We start from the raw sequence: 21,424 nt of genomic DNA, 5'->3' as shown, positions 1-21,424 counted from the left end.
CAACTTTAAGGAGAAAAAGAAAAAATCCGCAGCTGGGCTGATGTAGTAGTACCAAGACTCCTCCATTCAGCTTTTTTTATTTTTATTTTTTTAGAAATTCCAAATCAGTGCCTGTCCCAGGCTTCTCCTCTGATGGCTCAGCGCTGGTCCTATTTCACACCCTAGGGCAGGGCTGCTGCTCCCTGTGCTCACCGTCCTGGCCCTCGCCCGGCTCATAGCACTGCTTCATCTCTACCTGTAACGCTCCTGTCAGCATCTCCCTGTAGTGATCCTGGACGTCTCTGGTACCCATCGTGCCAGCCTGCAGGCATACAGAGCTCCCTTGGCTGGGGAGTCCATGCAACCTCCCCTGGGGAGTCCATGCAACCTCCCCAAGTACCAACTTGCTTTCGTCGGTCCTCTGCTTTCAAAGGTGCATACGTCTCAGGTGGTCTAGCCCAACCCTATTTTCTGTCCCTGTGAGATTAATTGCACCATCTTAAGGAACGTGAGGTTTTTCAGGAGTTCATAGACAGCATTAGGGAAGAAAGTTGGTACCTGCACAAGTTGGCAGCAGCGTAATGGGTATAAAGATGGTGGTTGCAGGAGTATCCACAGTGGTCCATAATGGGAAACCTCAAGTCTGTCCATTGGGAAATGGTTGGATGAAATGTAATCAGTCCTCTCCATAGAATCCTAAGCCATTATCCAAAAGAGGTAGATCTATAGGCATGGAACTTGCACCAAGATATACAAAGCTTAAAAAGTTACTAAGCAATATGTATTTTTAAAATTAAAATGAGGAATATAGATGTCTATCTACCTGCACCAAATTGTCCCCGATCATTCCATATAGGAATGCAAAGGTAACAATGGAGACTTCTCATGTTTCAGTAAATATATCTCTGCGCAATTTAAGGCTTTTTAACACAGTACACAAATAGTCATCAATCATGTTTGTAGCGATTTTTACCTAGCGTGCTTTAAAATTCAAACACTAAAAATCAACAAGATAATTTTCAGCCCTTAGGATAGATGAGGATAAAAACAGGAAAGGATAAAAAAGATGAATAGCTTTTATTCGTAAATTGCAAATGTTTAGCTCAAAAATCATAAATAAAACTATAAATGCAAATTTGAAGGATATATGCAATCAGCGTCACTGATGTGAGCTCATTTCTTCATTAACTTGGGATCACACCAAAAAAATACATGACATTTCTGAAAATACAGAGGCCCAGCCCCACCTCCAGAAATGCGGCTTCAATCCCAGGTGATGAGGAGAAGTTAGCCGGCAGCAGTGAGCAGTGTGGGGGTGGTTAGAAGGGGGACAGACGGTTAGGGTGCGAAGAAGAGCAGTGCTTCCCTTGCCTGAGTTCAGAATCCATTAAATGACAAAGAAGTCAGGCCCAGGAAATGCTGAAAATCAGTGTGCATGATAGCACCGCTGGGGGACCTTGCTTAACCATGTGACCATGAGAACCTAACACCAAACCCCAGAGTTAGCTGGTCATCCTACTGACCGTCAACTCTTGGGAACTACAAGTACCTGCCCCCCAAACCCTACAGAGCCCACCCAAACAAGATTTATTTACGAGGTGAAGAACCTGAACAGGAAGCAAAGTACCCAAAATAGAAAGGCCTCAGTTTCACAGGCCAGTTCCTCCTCACCAGTTTATCAACCAGATAATCCAGGCCTCCTCCCACGGAAGAGAGAGACTGAGCAGGAGTGTTAATCCATGTCCCTCACGTGGGAACCAGAAGGCCAGTGAAAGGGGGGCCCACCCCTTCATACAGAGAGTCCAAGATAAGGTGGATGTTTAAATGTATAATTAAGGAAAGCTGACCACGGAAGAAATGGAAAATTTTCAAAGAATAATCAACTCACATTTATAAATATACCTATATGTATATACATACAATTAATATATAATATGAATTACAAAGCATATCTTAAATCCACATCTACCATTTTTTAAAAAAATTCGTCCCTTTCAGGATTTTTTTAAATATTACTTCTGCAGCAGATAAACTGAAATCCCTTCTATAAAACATAAAATGCATCATTAACCTTGACTTCCATTTTAAGAATATAGGATGTTCCCTGAGTCAGTACTCCTTGGAAGAAGGGAAACAGGGTTGAAATGTATATCTTCAGTGTCAAATAATATCCCTTAGAATGCACACTTCTCACTGACCCATTTTACTTTACATCCTATCATGATTTAATTGAGATCAAAATGTTTCCATGATCTACATGCAGGTGAAAGTCATAAAAGGGAATACATAAAGAACGGCCGAGCACTCACAGATTCATTATAACTAGCGGAGTACTACAGAAATTGTCAGCTAAAAGATCATTTCCATCTAAAGAGGTAATGAGAAACAAAACGAGTTGAGAGACCCTCTTAACTTTAAGTCAGTAAGCGCAATCCCCTTACAAGGTCCAAGCACCCTGTTCCTAACAGGACATATGTCCTCAAAATACCTGAAGTAGAATTACTTGGGGGATGGCTAGAGATGGTTCTGAGGATAAGCAACATCAGTTTTAACTTATTTACTTCTTACTCGATCCCTTCTTCCTCTTCTCATACTAGAGAAAGGGCCAGCTTCACACGACTGAAAACCCTTGCCCCAGCACATCTCAGGGCCAAGCCAGCAGGGATTTGACAAGGCTTCTGGTTACATCCATGGTAAGGACTGCAGAAGGCATTCGCTGGCCTGGTCAGTGGGGTGGGTCTCCACCTCCTCACGATGTTAACTCAGGCTTGCCACGTGACACACTCTGGCGGGGGAACCAAGGAGAACAGCTCACCCTGTGGCTCCACACTACTGCCCCGCCCCCATCGTGAGGACTAGCCAGGTTCCAAAGAAGCGGATCCCCCCACCTGGCTCTCAGGGTGCGATGCTAGTGGAAGTGAAGTATTAACATCTGCCGTGAGAAGGACCTCGAGAGTTTCAAGTTGTCACTGACTGTATTTAGAGCATCCCTATCCCTACAGACACCCAGAACCATCAAGGGAAAGGAAAGGAAATGCCTTTGATCTACTTCCCACTTCTGTATTAAAATCACTCTTCTTAAAATTTCATCCCTAAGTGCTGGAATTGATTGATTAACAGAGAAAAGTGATCATCGGCTCTGGTAATATGTGGACTTTACCCCTTACCATCTTTATTTCTGTCTAAACTGGTCTAAACTACTCAATAAATAGGGAAACTTTATTTTAGTCCTGCCTTTAGTCTTAAAAAAAAACAAAAAACTATCATCTGACATCTAATCTGGATCTATGTGAATGGCTGTTTATTAAAAGAAGACAATATAGTACCAACTTTTCTCCCATTAGGAGGAAAAAGAACCACATTATTTTTTAATTCCTGAATCAAATCATCTTCTGTTTATTTTTAGTGTGAACAAGCCTACTTTAATAGGAGAATGAATACTGATAGCGCTTTTAGAAAAATATGTCATTTTCATACGAAAAATACTAATCTTGACACTTAGGCAAAGAAGGTTATGGCCTACCCCCAAAACAGGTTGATGCTTTTAATTAAAATAACATTGTTGGAAAGAATCTTACCACCTTTATTTGAATTGCACTTCTGTTGCTAGAGACAAGCTGCCAAATGTGTCTAGAATTGATTAATAGGGAGAATAATTGCCTCCTACTAATTTTAATCTTTTGTACAGCTTTGCCTCTCATGGGATAAACACGAGGACTATATGGCTTTATCATCAAATCTGAATCTAACCATCCCCTTGCCAGCAGCCAATGAGCTGCAAACATAAATTAAACTAGATTGAGGATTATATTGCTTGGCTGTTTGAAAATTTATATTACTGCAAAGCATGCAAGCAAAGAGTAGCAGATGGGCAATACTGAGCAAAATTTTCTTTCTGGATATTGCCCATCTGTTTTCCTTTTAGCGTTTCTACTTCAAACTATTCTGGATGTATTCATTTTTCCTTCTTTTCTCTTATGGTTTCATTAATTAGTTACTCAAACTTCCCATGGTCAAACAAATAATAGAGACTTGATAATTTCAATATAAGCAATGATAATAATTACTGATTTATACTGTGTGTTTATTAGATTCCAGTTACTCTCACAAAGCTCTGTGCAACAAAAGATGGCTTTTTTTCTTATTTGTTTTAACATAGACAAAGAAATCTCTTAGTTACAGTCTTATTTACAGTGTCTTATTTACAGCCTTAAGCCAAGAATTTGAAAATTTGAGCAAACCATCCCTTTTTAAGAAGTCCATATATTTAGGAAAAAAAAAAAATTCTCCTACTCATGGAACCTTCTCTTCATACTCTGCTGTAACAGTCTTTGGTCTCTCATGGCTTTGCTGTGAATTGTTATTTCATAGTAGATGACTCCAGGGGATGACTTAATTAGTGGCTCAGATACCACATGCCATTGGCTACTAAAGTTCTATCCTCTATTATTTGCTAGAATTCTTCTGCCTTTAGGCCAGTGAACCAATGTCTTCTTAACATGTATGTGTTCACGTGCTCCTCCCTGCCCTGACCATTCTCTTTGAGGCTCATTTATTGCAAATGTTTCTGATCCTAAATTTCTAATAGTCAGGGATTTTCATCGAAAGCAACAAAGAATGACACCTGTGGATTTAAGATAAAAGTGTTTCAGAAAATAGTCTAGGGTCTCCCACTGGAGAACCAGTTAGAGGCCACACAACCAGAGCAGCACCCAGATGGTACCCTACGAGCCACTTCCTTTGCTGCTCTTGCCACTACCGGGCAGCCAAAGGCATAGGAAGCGCCACTGACAATTCTGGGTGTCACAGTCAGGACTCCTGCTACTGCTGCCTCGAGAACGTGGTTACGACCTCTGTGGTTATCTCTGCCTTCCAGCAAATGCATTCACTTCTATGTCTATTTGTTTCCCTCATTATCCCATAATTCAAAGTACAGGCTACATGCATTTGGTTTCGGAGCCTACATGCATGGAAAGGAGGCTGGACACGCGAGCATCATAAATACTTGCCATTCAACTTCTATAGAGGAGAGTCAAATCCATCCTCCCGAGGGTTTAGGTAGGGAATTCCCTGTTTATGAGACAATGGTCTGTAAAATGGATTGCTTAAACAAACCAACAAACAAACAGAAAGGCAAACATTCAATATAAATTCAATATAAACAACCCATTCTTGTCAATGCCAGGCAGTGTTTTATGAGCTTTCTATCTTTTAATTCATTGCATTCATACATTATTTCTCCCATTTTGGGAGAGGAAACTAAAATACAATGAGATTAAATAGATTCCCTGAGGTCACAGCTAATAAGTGACAGAAAAAAGATTATATTTCAGGCCTGTCAGATGCCAAATCCACCTTCTTACCTATTATGGGCATTGTTTATAATTGCATAATTAACTCTCTCACAAGGTCCAAAGTATATAGTAATTTTGACATATAATATTGCTTATCTTTTGGAGAAAACTGATAAAGTGCTAAGGAAATGTCATATGAAAGAAGAAGGTAACATTATGATTGAATTTTAAACCTGACTCATTAGATTAAGATTTTTGCCATAGGCCTAAAATTTCTTAGGATTGTGAAATTGGGTCAGAAGACTCTAGTTATAAAATTACACTTTACTTTAGAATATATTGTAAAGCTCAGAGTAGAAATCAGCAGACATTTTTTTTTTTTTTTTTTTTTCTGCTTTGGGACAATGACTCAATATCCTGCTTTCTGGATAGCAGAGGTAATAAAGAAAGTGATATTGCCAGAGGCACCTTTCTCTTCACTGGACAACAAAAGAGTAAAATAATAGTTTCTGACACTGATAGCAACTATATGGTATAAAGGGATGCTACTGTCAAGGCTTAAATAATTTATTTAACAAAAATTTTTAGTTGTTATGAGTATTTTCTTATTTTAAGTTAATTAGTATTATTTCTATTCATTTTGAGTTCACTTGGTCAAAAAAAAAAAGGAGAATGAAAAGATCAATTTAAGTTAATAACATTGCATTATTTGCCAGATGCGATGGTCTCAGTCTGCTTAGTATGGGACATGACACATAATAGATGCTCTATAATCGTCTGTAGATTAAAGAAATGCCAATGCTTTGATTCATCACTGGCTATCCATCTACTGTTCTCATCCGGTTTTAAAGGCTTCTGCATTCTACTCAGATCTACAGTTTCATGTCTCTTGATCTCAGCCATTAACTTTGTCTTCTGTCTTACTGAAAAGGGAAAGAGTATCTCACACAAACTTTAAACGCTCTTCTCCATTTCAGTTTTTCCTGTCATTGTACATCCTGCTACCGTCCTCCTCGGTCTTCTCGCTCTGTCTTTCCCCTGCCTCACCTCTTATTTTGCTCCGTGCTTTTCTCCCCTTCTTTTACTCTTTGTCTCTCACTTCCTTTCTCTTTTCCTTCTTAATTCCTTTCTCTTTCTTTTTTTCTTTGGGAAAAACAATCCAGGAAAGCAGAAACAGAAAAAAAGAAAAAAAAACCAAAAAACAAAACAGTGATCAATTAGAAGAAGGCCAAGCCCTGAGTTTGGGTTTTAGGGGTAAGATTTCAACCCCTGAAGGAGACACTTAAGATCAAGGCAGGGTCAAATCCTCCATAAGCCTAGAGGAGCCAGAGGATGAAAAGAGTGATTAAGGGACTTTGATGTCACAGAGGATAATTCTGGTTCATTTCGGTAGTGAACAATTCACGGAAGGTCCATCCAGGGCCAAGTTCAGCCCAACTTCATGGAAATGCAAACATAAATGTGATATGACCCCTTGCTAGAACATCTCACAGTCCAGGGGAAGTGGTGGAACAGATAAAACTAAAAAATAATTGATAATAAAATCCTCCAAAGAACAGAAAGAGCAGGTATAAAGTGCTATGGAAAGTATAGGAAGGAGTATGTTGCTGTGAGCTCCTCTAAGAATAGACCCTGAGCTAAGAATTAGAAGGCAGACAGCTTTTTCTGCAGGAAGGAACACAGCCATTAAAGGTACATTATTAAGCTATCACTGTGAAAGAAACTCCAGGAAACACAGTAAAACACATACTTCAAGATGATTCCAGCAAAACATGTCCTCACGTCACATAGCATTGTGTGATACTTAGTAATTAGGGGCTGCTCCCAAAGGATGTTAATTTCCAGGTACTCCCTTACCTCATCTCTTCCCCCAGCTCTCATTTCGTAAAGCAGATTGACTAGCGGGATGACAAAGTGAGTACAACAGCCCAAAGGCTTCCATTAGACAAAAATGACCATTGGAAATCAGGCCATTGTATATGGACAGTAATGGCAGAGCCAAGGAGATGGGATGTCCGTTACAAAACACAAGGGTCAGAAAAATCTAGAAGCAGGGGAGAATTTGACGCTGGCCTTGAAATACAAATGGGGTGTTTTGAGGCAATAAGTAATGCAAGATTGAAAAAAAAAGTAAATGTGAGATCATTCTAGGAAGAGAAAATGAAAAAAATGTGTGGTTGGAACATACTGTGTACATCTATAAAGCAGCCTACATTTCAGAGCAGATAGAGTATGTTTGTGTTCATAGACACAAGCCTAGAAAGGTAACCCGGAATCACTGTGGAAAGTCCCATATGCCGTGGGGTAGATTCACTCAGCAGGTTAAAGGGTCATCACAGGGCGCAGATCAGAACCATGTTTTAAGATCATCAGTCATCAGCATCATAGGATGCTGTCTTCTAAGTGCCTCATGTATATTTTCTCTCCTATTACTCACGAATAGGTACTACTGTCTCCGTATTGTAGACTAGGAAACCGAGGCACAGAACAGCTAGGCAACTCACCCAAGGTCAGGCTGACAATGTAGAGCTAGAATGGTAACGCAGGTAGCCTGACAGCTGGGTCATGATTCTTTGCAACTGCATGTATTAACTCTGGTGCTTTGAAATATAAATTATAAATGGAAACCAACAGCGATGAAAACCCATTGGCCACAATACCAAATGACCAGACAAAAGAAAATGGAATTCCCAGAGTAGGAAAATAGTAGTTGGGTTAATCAGATGAGACCAGCTTTTGAGGTTAAAAGGATAGAATTTGATGAAAAGTTTTTACTACATGAAGAAGATGAAGTGAAGAGCAGAGTTGGGCAGCCCGGGTGGCTCAGTGGTTTAGTTCCGCCTTCAGTCCAGGGTGTGATCCTGAAGACCTGGGATCGACTCCCACGAAGGGCTCCCTGGATGGAGCCTGCTTCTCCCTCTGCCTATGTCTCTGCCCCCCTCTCTCTCTCTTTGTCTCTCATGAGTAAATAAATAAAATCTTTAAAAAAAGGGCAGAGTTAAGGACAATAACAAACTTTCTTAATTGGAATTCCTAATGTTAATGGTATCACAAAGTAGGGAATTTGAAAGAACATGTTTGTACCCATAAAAATAATGAATTCATTTAATTTCCCATGCATCCTACCAACAGGAGCAAACCGGAATCCCAGTTTTCAGGAATAAGCAAATGGGAGCTGGATTAGTGCTCATGGGTGATTCTGGGCCTCAAACTACTAAATAAGTGATCCTTGCTCTTCCTTCCCTTATGTTTAAATGAGTTTTAGAACAATGTTGATGGAGGGAATGATTGTGACAGAAGAAAAACTGCAGAACCTGATGAACCAGTTCAACCCCGACACCTTGCTCAGTATTCTGAAATAATATTTCTAAAGCCATATATGTTTTTTTTAGCAATTCCATAGGAAACATCATCCATTATCCTTCAATGTCCGTTGTTCCATGCAGGGCTCTTGGTTGAATACCTGAAACTAACATTTCTATTATAAGCAGAACAAGAGATCTATGGAAGGCAACAGTGCAGCTTACATGGTTGAAATTTACTTTACAAAAAATGTCTCTACTTAAAATCATCAAAAAACATCAGAATTAGGGCAATGGTAGAGAAGTCATTCGTGCCATCCATCAAAGGCATCCCATGTTTTTCTCATAAGTAAATATTTCTGAAACCTACTGACTCTAAGCAGTCTGAAGGATAACTCTCTAAAGGTTGCCGAATGCAATGCTAGCCTCTCACAATGTAAAAAGGGACCTCTGAGTCTTTATTCAATTAATTCTCCATATCCCAGGTGATCAAACTAACCTCTAAACTTGAAGTAAGAGATCTACTATCATTTTACATAACTGCAGTTAGAAGTAACTAAAATGAAAACAATGTAGGGAAATAGCTCTGGAATTACATAGCATCAGTGGAATATACCATGCTTTGCCTTGAGATTCATGAATCATCTTTGCTTTGTTTTGGGGGGGTTTTGTTGTTGTTGTTTGTTTAGTTTTTAAGATCATAAAGCTCAGAGATGGGCCTTTGTCTTCATCTCTTACCAATATGAAATAATCTTATTAACAACAATACTTCAAATATCTCAGGATTATGATTCTAGGGAAAATACTCCCCGCCTCCACCTAGCACCCCACCGTCTGTTGTCTCATAGATGCTCAAAAGCCATTTCCTGGTCTTAGTTCAACATTTTCCTGAAGTCTGCCATCTACCAAGGTACTCTGCGTGTGGCCCCTCACTCTGCTGCTGCTCTCTGTGCCCTCCATGAAAATATTATTTCAGGATAAAGATAGCTTCTCTTGTTGCTTACAAAGCTACAAACCCACCAGAGAACAAATGACACCGAATTTCCTTCAGTTTTCACTGTGTATGTGTCATGCTGTGTTGCGCAGATAAAATAAACAAGTAGAATGTGTCTCTCTCTGTGTCACATTTTAAACCAGATATTGAATCAACATTGCTGGAGCCCCCTTCTGCTCATGGAGTCCTTTATAGAAAGAGTCCACGAGTCTGTCTTTGCGTCCTGTCAGTTTCCCACCCCAACCACATACAAACCACATCTAAGTCTCTTCTTCTTTGTGCAAATAAACTCATGAATGGTCTGACTAAGCAGTAACTCCTTGAACATACAGTATACAGTATCTCAACTATTGGATTGTGGGTTGAGCCTGCCCTTCTGGAGGATTTTTCTGGGGAATTTAAACATGGTTTGGCCTGAAGATACGTACACTGTCGAGATGTCCTTCCGGAAATCTTTTCTAGGCTAAACAGTTTTTCCTCACCCTGAATCCTTATAATTCTTCCAAGACAGTCAGATACAAACCCGTCTTTATTTGCTCTGTGTAGTTGTTACATGTGGATAAAAATGTATTTAAAAAATGAAGAATTTGGGCTCTAAAACCTTAAAAGGTTTGGAGCAGGCTCTTGTATTTCATTTATTTGAACTGTTAACAAAATTGCCTCTTGCAGTCCCTAAAGAATTTAAAGGAACTCTCAACTTTTGTCACAAATCATCCTGAGCTTGTGTTGTAATACTGACTTAACGTTCTCAAGCTCCTTCTAATTGGAGTTTTGCCTCAGCTCATCCAGGGTGATTTGCTAAAACCAAAAAGACAGAAGAGAAAAGAGAATGTTAAATCTTCTTTGCTTCTTTACACACAGTTGTCAGTTCTGGAAATCTAACTGAAAGAAGGAGGCGCGGTTATTTGCTGACATCAGAGAAATGGGGGAGAGATAAAACCATGTACAATGTTGATAGATGTCAGTCATACTCAAATCGTTCATATGCAGCCAGATCTAGAAACGCAATATCACTCATGCTTCTGGATGAACAGTTGTCTGAACTGAGCATAATGGAACCACATGACAAGTGTCCTCCACATGTCACGAACAGCTAAGGTATCAGGAGCTGTATTTTCGAAACAAGTGTTCAATTCTCATTACTGAGGTTTGCCCTCATCAATATACACAATCACAGTTATTTAAGACTCTTAGATCTCCAGATCCATAAACTCTAAGAAAATCTTTAAGAAAAGTAGATAAAACCTCTGGGATTAGAGGTTCTAAGTGAGGAAAAATAGTCAAGTAATTACAGTAATATCTGTGGGTATGTTCCTTAGATGTGGTTTTCTTTATTTCTATATATAACTTAAGATGTACAGCTATATTTACAAAATCCTCAAGATTAGTTTCTGTGACTCTTTTAACTGATTTTGATAAAAGTGACTGTAGCACATGTTAGTCATCTATTCGGAACCTCCTGGCTCCTCTTTCCTAAAGATATTAATTTCAGTTTGAGTATCTACTATTCCACAATGCAGCCCATGTGTTCTGCAGAAAGTTAAATTTGAGGACGTAGCATTCAGTTGACCTAAGCCAACAAGTATTTTTCCATTCTCTTGCATAATGTCTGGTTCAAATGGATGTTGGATGTGACCTTAGCCAATCCAGCCAAAAATTAAATTTTTTAAAAAAGATTTTATTTATTTAGTTGAGAGAAAGGAAGAGAGACACAGAGGGAAAGGGAGGATGAGAGGGAGAGGGAGAAGCAAGCTCCCCTTCCAGTAGAGAGCCCAGTGTGGGGCTCGATCACAGGACCCTGAGATCATGACTTGAGCCTAAGGCAGATGCTTAACTAAGCCACCCAGGTGCACCCAGAAATTAAACTTTAAAAAGTAACTTTTAGGCCTTTTGCTTAAAACCTTGAGAGAAAAACACTTCCATTTCTGCATAATGTGTAGCTTCAAAGACTAGAACTGCTGCGGCTATTATATCAGTATGAGAAAAGCTCTAAAATCAACTTTTTACAATGGAAGGGAGAAATAAAAAAAATGGGCCCTCAAGCCACTTTCACTGGAATCTTTTTGTTACATGTAGCATAAAGAATAAAAAATGCAGTATAGTGTGGTACACAAGCTAAGGCATACACCTATAGTTGTGGATTTCTGATCTCTAGAAATGTCTTCCCCTAGAGGTTCCACTTTTAAAATGTGGCAGTAGGCACAAATGGCTTTAATCCTCTGCTGTTTTATGTGATAAAAAATAAAATATCAATTACCTTAATAATTTATCTTCCATTTTTGAAATATTTCTATAAATAGAAATAGTAATAATTTCTTTTAAATTCATATTAGAGTCATTGAAAGGTCACATGACTTTGCCTTATTTTGGAGATTATGTGTACATATACCACGTGTTTCACAAATTATGGAAAGAATAAATGGAGATATTAATATGTTGGAATATCTTAGAATTCTATTAGTGGCAACTCCTTTAATATTTAGGGTTTTTTTTCTCTCCAAAAATTCACTCAAATTATTGTTATCATATGTTTTAATACAGAGATAGACCACTTCATATTAAAACTTGAGCAAAAGTCATCAATAATAAATTACTTTAAAAGATCAATAATTGCAAAGGAGAAATAATAAGTCTTTAAGATATTTAATTTACTATTATTCTTAGGAATATTATGCACTGAGTTGTGTAACTATGTCACATTCTAAAGTATGAGAATGTTGTATATTGTGATAATAATATTAAGTTATATAACATCAAGAAGTTTGATGCTTATAAACAACTAAATATTATCACTATTTTGCTATTTTCAATATCTATATTATGAGCTATATGTATTAATAAGAATAATTTAAATATTTAATTACTGACTAATCAGGAATCCATTTTCATGTATTCTTCATAGTAATTCTTGGAGGTGGATACCATTATTATTCCTTATTTTTCATATAAAGAAACTAAGGTTTATAGATATTCAATAACTTGGTCAAGGTAAACATCTAGCAGACAACTGAGGCTCAAATCCGTGAAATCTAACGTCAAGCCTTTGAGGTTAAACACTACATGATTTTTCCCAGAATATCAGACCTTCCCCAATTTAAAATTTAGCAAAATAAAAATGTTTTAACTACTACAAATGTAAGAGACATATGATACAGTCAATTAATGAATAGAATTAAATCCAGCAATTAAGCAAGCTAATTGTTTCCTGTAGTGATGGATATTTTGTGCCACTGATAACTAAAGAAATAATGAGTTACAGAGTGTATATGTTCAGATAGACTGAACTTGGAAATATTTGTCTGAGGAGATAAAGTTTTAGAAACTATTTAAAAGATGAATTTTCTTGTCAGTCATACTACATTGCCTTTTATAAAACAAAGAAACTACACAGAGATGGGGATAAGTCAATCGGATGGTAGATTTTTCTTATAATTATTCTGATTATTTTGATAAATGATATAAAATATTTTGTAAAACTTTATAGTTTTTGCAGTTTAATGCGTATAAATACTTGGTAATTTCCTATCATTCTTCCAGGATTCATCACCTTATCATTTCATATATTTATGCTCACACAATATCTTAAAAATGCTATCCAATCACACTGAATCCAAGTACCACTCAGCTACATTAACAGTTTCAGAAATTGTACAACTCTTTCCAAAGATAGAAAGACTTTGTCTCCAAAGACTTTGTCATTTGGGAATACTGCCAAGACCTTGCTGTCAAAGCCTTCTCAAAGAAACAGATTCCAGGAGGGCATATCTGCTGTATGGATTGAAAAAAAAAAAACTTCACATCAGCCATGGGCTTACGATGACCCTGAGCACAAGGTCAGAAAAACAAACAAACAAACAAACAAGTCACCATTAAATAAACTGGTCAGTTGATTAAAATTGATTTTTTGATAAAATATATATTTGTGACAACCCCCCACCCTGTGATCTCTCTCTCTGCCTGAGTCTCCACTCTCGGTAAACTACCCAGTTCATATTTGTTTCCTATTCTTTACGGCTCTGTTATTTTTTGCATGTCACTTAGTCTTCCCTGTGATTTCATATCAGAGGCACAATATAAACTTTATTTCATAATAACAATGCTTAACATGTATTCTTGCCTGTAAATAATGTAACCGAAGACTGTTGTAACAACAATCTCAGCTCCACTGCAGCCTCTGTATTGATAATTGGTTATTATCAATTATTAACAACCCACACCCACCTTCACATCTATTCTCCTTCTCTCCTAATCCCACTGGATCACATACTGAAGTTCCCAAGATACCGTGTTTATACCTTGTTTATTTCCTCAGCATTGCTCATACCAGTACAACTAGTTCCTTCATACTAGAACTTTCCTTTGAGTCATCTAGGGTGAATTGTTTCCTGACAAGACCATTTAGTCACCAAAACTGTTCTCCACATTATTGCTATGGATAGCTTGATTTCCTTCTGCTGTTGGGCCTTTGCTTCCCTAATACCTCCTACACCATTCAAGCATTATGCCCCATTAGAGCAAAGATTTTTCTTTCTTAAACAGTGCCGTATTGTAAGCCCTCAAATGGAACCCTGAACATAAAGCAAGCATCCAGGAAATGACTACTGATGAATGGATGGAAGTTACTGCTAAAGATGAAGAGTAAAATGTTCACTGCTATGATTAAAACTGTCCCCATTTTACTTACCACTTGCATCAGAAAGTCTGAAATATATTTACTCCAATTAGAATTGCATTAGTTTTTTTTTAAGATTAATTTATTTATTCATGAGAGAGAGAGGCAGAGGGGAGAAGCAGGCTCCCCATGGGGAGCCGGATGTGGGACTCAATCCAGGACCCTGGGATCATGACCTGATCAAAGGCAGATGCTCAAACGCTGAGCCACACAGGCATCCTGGAAATGTAGCCTCTTAATATATGGTTATAGAAAGACTTATTATGGGGAAAAGGAAAAGATGATGTTTTAGGTACAAGTCGGGGAACAATTTTAAAGTTATATCCCCAAAGGTATGTTTTCTCACATCTGTGAATATCTGTTATGGGTTGAAATGTGCTCACCCAAAATCCATATGTTGAAATCCCAAATCCCAGTACCTCAGAATGTAACCAATTTGGAGAGGGAACGTTTAAAAAGATAATTAAGGGGGCACCTGGGTGGCTCAGTCAGTCAATTGTCCAGTTAATTGACTTTGACTCAGGTCATGATCTCAGGATCATGAGATTGAGCCCCATGTTGGGCTCTGCCCTCAGAACAAAGTCTGCTTGTGATTCTCTCTCTCCCTCTGCCTCTGCCCGCCCCCCTGCTTTCTCTGTCTCTCTAAAATAAGTAAATATATCTATCAAAAAATAAAATAAAAATATAATTCGGGTTAAATGTGGTCAGATGGGTGGGCCTTAATCTGTAGGACTGTATTTGTAGATAGGGCCTTAAAAGAGGTGATTTAGTTAAAATAAGGCTGATAGCATGAGGCTTTAATCTAATATGACTGGTGTCCTTATAAGAGAAAGACACCAGAAATGTCCAGACACTGAGAAAAGGCCATGTAAGGACACAGTGAGAAGATGGCCATCTACAAGCCAAGAGGAATAGCCTTATCAGAAACCAACCCTGCCAGCGCTTGGATGGTCTATTTCCAACCTCCAGAATTGTGAGAAACGTTTTTGTGTAAGCTACCCATCATGGTATTTTATTATGACAGCTCTAGAAAGCTAATATAATATCTCAATCTGTTTATAAATATAAGATCTTCAGACCTACTTGCTTTTCAAATTTCATGAGGTACCTTTACACCGAGTCTGTTAAATTTTAAGTCTAATTGTCTTAATTTGATAAACAAAATACTGATTCGTTTCCTATGGGGAAAAAATGAGTGATGTAAAATTGATGTAGACACATGAAATTGCAAGTAGAAGCTGAAAACTGTCAATTATTTTGTGATATAAAGTTAACTTAGACACTTATTTAGAATAATTCCCTCTAGTGAAGAAAATGTAGCTTCTCCAAACACAGAAATAAACCCATGCTTATATGGCCAATTAATCTATCATAAAGGAGGCAAGAATACACAATGGGGAAAAGATAATCTCTTCAATAAATGGTTCTGGGAAAACTGAATAGTTATATGCAATAGAATGAAACTGGCACACTTCTTACACTATACACAAAAATAACTCAAAATGGATTAAAGACCTAAACATAGGGGAGCCTGGGTGGCCCAGTGGGTTAAACATCAGCCTTCTGCTCAAGTAACGATCCCAAGGTCCTGAGATCAAGTCCCATATTGGGCTCCCTGCTCAGTGGGGAACCTGTGTCTCCCTCTCTCCCTGCCTGTTGTCCCCTCTACTTGTGTGCATGCTCTCTCCCTCTCTGTCAAATAAATAAATAAAATTGTAAAAAAAAAAAAAAAAGACAAATGTAGAACCTGAAACCATGAAACTCCTAAAAGAAAACATAGACAATAATCCTCTGAACATCAATCTTGGCAATATTTTTCAGGATAGGTCTCCCCAAGCAAGGGAAACAAAGCAAAAATAAATAATTGCGACTATATCAAACCAAAAAGCTTTTGCACAGTAAAGGAAACAATCAATAGAACAAAAAGGCAACCAGATGAAGATATTTGCAAATTATATGTCTGATAAGTCATGGATATTATGAATGTCATGATATCCAAAGTATATAAAGAACTCAGACAACTCAACACCAACAAACAAACAAACAAACAAACAAACAAACCACCCCCCAATAATCTGATTTTAAAAAATAAGCAGGACACCTAAATAGACATTTTCCCAAAGAGGCAACCATGAGACACTTGAAAAGGTGCTTAACATCACTGATCAATAGGGAAATGCAAATCAAAACCACAATGAGATATCACCTAATTCAGTCAAGATGGTTAATATCAAGAAAGCAAGAAATAGTAAGTACTGGCAAGGACATGGAGAAAAAGGAACCCTCCTGCATGCACTGTTGGTGGAAATTTAAAGAAATGCAGCTACTATGGAAAATAAAGGTTTTCCTCAAAATTTTTGAAAAACGAAGTTCCTCAAAAAACTAAAAATAGTTTTAGTACGATTTTAGTTAAAATTGTACTGTACGAACCAGTAGTTCTCTGGGTAATTACTTGAAGAAAATGAAAACACTAATCCAAAAAGATATATGTGCCCATATTTTAAATACAGTATTGTTTACAGTAGCCAACATATGGAAGCAATCTAAGTGTCCATCAATAGATGATGAGTGGATAAAGAAGATGGGGTATATACACACAAAGGAAAGTAACTCAGCTTCCAAAAAAGAATACGAAGGGGATATTATGCAAAGTAAAATCAATCGGGCAGAGAAAGACAAACACTATATGGTTTCACTTATATATGGAATCTAAAAAATGAAACAAATGAACAAACAAGCAATAAAGAAACAGACTCATAAATATGGAGAACAAACCAGGGGTCCTGAGAGTGGAAGAGGGGTGGAACACAGGTAAAATAGACAAAGGGGATTAAGAGGTACAAACTTCTAGTAATAAAATAAATAAGTCATGGAGATAGAAAGTACAGCATCAGGAGCACAGTCAATAATATCATAGTCAGTTTGCACAGTGACCGATGGTAGCTATGTTTATCGCATGAGCATTTCATAATGTAATTGTTGAATCACTGTGTTGTACACCTGAAGCTAATCTAATGGTATATGTTAATTATACTTTAATTAAAAGCCTCAAACAAAGGACAAGGTAGCTTCTCTACCTTTTTACCCCCAAATTTTGGCACACAGTAGAAACTCAAATTTGTGCTGAATGGCTGAATTAACGATCTCATAAATTCATGTATCTTATAGTAGTAGTTTTTAAAATGTGGTTCTTGGGATATTAGCATCAGCATCATCTATGAATTTCTTAATTTCTTAGAAAGGGTACATTTCTGAATCCAACTCCAGACTTACTGAATCAGAAACTCTGGGGCCCTGGCAGTCTGAATTTTAAAGGTCTATCGGGTGATGCTGATATAGGCTAAAATTCAAGAACCACTACTTTACAAGGCTACAAATCCTAGCACCTCAGCATGAAATGAATAACTCTGATAGTGTATGGGGAGAAAGAGTTCCTTATCTCATAAACAGATTAAACTATTTCCTTGGGAAGCCTGGGTGGCTCAGTGGTTAAGCATCTGCCTTAGGCTCAGGGTGTGATCCTAGCATCACAGGATCAAGTCCCACATCAGGCTCCCTGCATGGAGCCTGCTTCTCCCTCTGCCTATGTCTCTGCCTCTCTCTCTATCTATGTCTTTCATAAATAAATAAATTCCTTTTAAAAAAATAAAAAAACTATTTCCTCTAAACATTCTTGTAATAACAATTGATATGTTTTTAAATGGAAAATGTTTCATTAATTTTCTGGATTCTAAATTTTGTGATATTGCAAATAGGAACTCATTAACTCACCGACATTAACATTGATAATATACTAATAAATTTTAACTTTTTAAAAACCTAATTCTTAGTAACATTTATTTAGGGTGATCTTTCAAGAAATATGTCAGGTAATATGATGTAATTATATGGTATACCATTAGTAGCATTTGTTAAAAATTAGCTGTAGTCCTATTTCATCCAACATTACTCACCTAGTAATTACATGAAATGACTTAACCACAATGTGAATCTCTAATGTTAACTTGCCATTTACATTTGATGAATCATTCTCAACAGCTTAAGAACTTCAAATACAGTAGTAAAAAAGGAATTAATCGCTAATGGACAATACTTTTCCATTGTCCTTTATTTTCTTCAACTCGTAATAAAAAAGGAATTAATCTCTAAGGGACCATACTTTTCCATTGCCCTTTATTTTCATCAACTCCAGTGTCAGAGCCCGGAGCCATGATCTGCAACTGATTTAGACTCGTCAAAGACAGACATCAGGTTCACTTCAACACAAAAAACTTCTAAGAATTCTTTCACATATGTAAACAGCGTCCCTGAAATCAAGTTCTAACTACAATTTTTCAGTATGTGAGTATCTTTATTTCGTAACATAGATGATGTTCAAAGGGAAGTAGGGAAAAAAAACTTCTTACTTGTAGAACTTAGAACCAATGAATAATCCACTATACAATCTGCTTATACTCATTTTAAACTACATTAAATAGCAAATTCTGTATTTACCACAATGGTAAGATGTTTTCAACTTGTTTAGTCTACAATCATGGCATGTGCTTTCATTTGGTTATAAAAGGCTACACACTTCTTATGACACAAACTGAGAGTTTGGAACACACTTATGGCCTGTCCAGACCTCATGAAGTCACTGTGCAGCCCCTGAATAACTATGAGGTCCAGGTTTCTCCCTGAGTAGTCCAGCCAGATGTGTGGACAAGCCAATTGTGATTACTTGGAATTGAATGGAGTATCTCATAACCACAATAAAATTTTAAAATTACAATGAAGAAAAATAATATATCAAGGTCTCTGTAACAAGTGTAATATAATATAGACATAAAAACTTGTTTATGACCATAGAAATAAAAATCTATAGGGTAGTGCTAAGGCTTCTGTGGTTTGTGGCATACATTCAACATGAAGGGAAAGCTGTTTCTGTTAGAGGCATTAAGAAATATAAAGATATCTTCCCCCCACCTCTAGTCCATATTCATAGACTTCCTGCATTCTAGGGATCTGGGACACCCAGTTAAGAACCCTAGTGTGGAAAAGTGTCATACAATACCATGAAATTATTATCAGTCAAAAGAAGAGTCTGGGGAATTCCACAGGCCCTATGATATAGTTACTTCAAAAAATATACAATATGTAACAAAATTTTTAAAAACTTAGGAGACATTCAGCCAAATGCCATGTCAAGATCCCAATTCAAATAAAGCAACTATCAAACATATTTGGAAAATATGCCAAAAATGGGCATGGATGGGGTCTTAAGTTTATTTTGTTAAGTATAACAGTGATGACATGATGAGGCTTAAAAATTCTTTTCTAGCAGAGATCTACTACTGAAGTTACTGTGGATGAACCCTGATATGTTACCTTGGGTTTACTTTAAAATACCCCAGGATAAAAAGTGAGGGAAAGGATTGATGAAATAAGAGGAGCAGAATATTGGTGAGCTCTTAAAGCTGGGCGCATGGGGTTCTATTATATCATCCCTAATAATTGTATTAATTTCAGAACTTCCCCCAATAAATAGGTACTTAAAGATGAGAAATTGCCAGAAGGCTTTCAGATGGGAGAAATGTCACCTGACTTAGTTGGCAAGGAAGCTCCCAGTAGGGTGTGCTGGCATCTCTTTGCTACACCTCACAGCCACCCACCCCACCCTTTGCTGCAGTCACAACTGCAGTTGTGCACCCTTTTGCTGCAGTTGTGCACCCTTTTGCTGTAGTCACAACTGCAGTTACCAGCTGTGCAGAGGTGCAAATGGCCTCATCCTGCCTCAGGTGCTTCTCATGTCTCCCACTTCCTACAAGGGGGTGATTGTCTCCTAACCCAATCTCCTGTCTCCTACCCCAATGGATTGCCAGCAGGAATGCATTCAGCAATTCTGTTACACAGGCAAGCCTGGCCATAGGTTAACACCACCCAAGGGCAAACTCTGACCCATGGGGGTGGGGCTGATGAAAATTATTCCTCTCTTCCCTTCCTCCAGGAGACAGTTCTGCAGGGTTCGAACAGCCTCACCAGGTTTTTAGTGGAATTTAGCCCGAGTAGCTTACGGTGATCATAGCAACGACCCTTAAATGATCTGTTTCACCGTGTCTGCTGCTCCACTGGTGGAATGGCCTAGCAAAATAAGCTGGCTGGACAGAAGCCCTTGTCTCAAGGTATGCTTCTGGGGAACTAATCAAGAAAGTAAAAGGAAAATTAGACTATGAATTATGGCATTTTTTTCAAGCATTAAACAAACCACTTAAAATACTATGTTAGTTGGATGCTCTAAAAAGCAGCCTCTGAGATGAAAAGTTGATTGAACAGCAATGCCTATAAAAGATAAAAGTTGAGTGAAGCAGAAGGTCACACAGGAAAACTTGAGATCACAATAAAAGGAAAAGGGAGGTAGGAGAAATATGAGGCGGGACACCTTCTAACAGTGACACAGACTTGACAAAGTGTTAGCCCATCAACAGAGAGCTCTGGAGCAAAGATGGGGAGATATGCCAGGACCAGGACCCATACTGCACTCGGGCATGGCTCTAAGCTGGCTGAGAATGCTGTGGGGTGGGACCAAAGGCTGTGAGAGACTGACACTTAGATTATATACGTGGATATGCCAGTTATATAGCTTATCAGTCATATGGGTTATCAGCTATTTGGATTATCAGCCATAAGGATTTTAGCCATATGGATTATCAGCCATATGGATTATTAGCTATTTGGATTATCAACTATTTGGATTATCAGCCATATGGATTATCAGCCATATGGATTATCAACTATTTGGATTTTCAGCCATATGGATTATCAGCTATTTGGATTATCAGCCATTGGATTATCAGATATTTGGATTATCAGCCACATGGATTATCAGCTATTTGGATTATCAGCCATATGGATTATCGGCTATTTGGATTATCAGCCCTATGGATTATCAGCCACATGGATTATCAGCCATATGGATTATCAGCTATTTGGATTATCAACCACATGGATTATCAGCTACTGTGCTAACTGTAGTTGAGTAAATTCTCTCTCTCTCTTTTAAGATGTACTATTTACTTGAGAGCATGTGCATGTGCGCACAAAGGGAGGGGTAAAGGAGAGGGAGAAGGAAAGACTCCCGAGCAGCCTCTGCACTGAGCGTGGGCTGGATGCAGAGCCCCTCTCATGACCCTGAGATCCTGACCTG

The sequence above is a fragment of the Vulpes lagopus genome, chromosome 2, assembly GCF_018345385.1.
Source record: "Vulpes lagopus strain Blue_001 chromosome 2, ASM1834538v1, whole genome shotgun sequence".
In the NCBI taxonomy this organism is placed as follows: Eukaryota; Metazoa; Chordata; class Mammalia; order Carnivora; family Canidae; genus Vulpes; species Vulpes lagopus.
Note: the sequence above shows the minus strand (reverse complement) of the source record.